A 1,446-nucleotide genomic window follows, 5' to 3' on the forward strand; every position below is an offset into this window, starting at 1 on the left:
AGTCACAGGAGTGAGTGTTACCGTTTCATTTTGGTGCTTTGGTGTCATAGTAGACTCTGATGCTTAAACAAACTACTCGAGCCAGCTTTGCTAAGCTATAACATCGTCTCGTACCAGTCAGTGAAATAGTAACAACTTCTAATCTACTTATTCGTGTTTCTAGACTTTCATTTGACTGTATTTTCATGTCCTTGAACTAAACTTCATAATCCACGTACACCAAATGAATCTTTGCTGCTTTAAATAAAATGAAATGTTTGGAATTTGGAGGAGTTGGAGGTTGGAGGGAGGAAATCATTGTAAGCACATGCAGTTGTTGACAAAGACCAAGTCTGAATGATAACTAATAGCTCTAATCACAGATTTTCACACAAGGATCAAGTTCTAATCATCCACTGTGAGTGAACAGGTGTTGAGGTTGTTGTTGCACCATGAATCAGGTTTAAACTGTGTGTTGAAAGTGTCCACAGTCCACTAAATGAAGCTGGAGTGGAAGAATATTCAATGGTTTTAATCTCCTGCGGGTAACAATTAACAAGTTCTGACCTGCAATCAACGAGAGCAAGCAGCAGCGTGTTAAAACAACCTGAACTAAATAGTCTAAAGCTTTGCATGTGGTGCTCGAGGTGTAAGTGCAGGGATTTTCAAGCAAATTCTAAAATCTAATCAAAAATCATATGAGGAGGAAAACAGAGTAATGTGAGCTCACTTAGCTTGGAGCTGTGAGTCTAACACAGCTTTACTGTAATACAAGGATCATGTTTCAATGGGAAATCAGCATCGTAACTTAGGACGTAACCAGAAACTTAACCAGTCACTGTAACTGTCCAACTAACCTGACATGGACGTCCTGAGAACTACCTGATTACACGTCATGTAGTTACATCAGGATGCAGATGTAACTACATGTCACGTAGTTACTTTAAGTGAGCTGGCAGGAAAGGTTGTGGTGTTGGGTTAAATAGGGTTCCTGGTGACTCATGTTTATTCTACACACGAAGATAGAAATGCATGACAAACCGTCTTCAGTTTGATAAATTTGATAAAACAATACCAGAAGAAGTGGAAAAATTAAGAATAAAAGAAAATGTAAATAATTTATTTAAATTGTCATTTTGAAATAATTTGTTTATTTACGACAGGACACCGAACATGTCATGAGTGTGGGTTTCTAGCCTGAGGTCATTGCAAAAGTGTTGGAAAGATAACTTAAGAAACAGCCTTATTAATGACGTACCCCGGACCCTTTATACAAACTTGAAAGCGACAGCTCTGAAAGAAACATTACAAGAAACTGATTTATGGTCTGTGAACACAAATTCATTTATGTGTATGGAGGAGCATAACGCCATAAGTGAAAACCAAGTCCAATTCATTTTTATTAATATAGCAGCAAATCACAATAACAGTCACCTCAAGGCTGAAGACCCCACAGTAATACAGAGA

The sequence above is a fragment of the Haplochromis burtoni genome, unplaced genomic scaffold (assembly GCF_018398535.1).
Source record: "Haplochromis burtoni strain Fernald_Lab_line unplaced genomic scaffold, NCSU_Asbu1 Contig_729, whole genome shotgun sequence".
NCBI lineage: Eukaryota > Metazoa > Chordata > Actinopteri > Cichliformes > Cichlidae > Haplochromis > Haplochromis burtoni.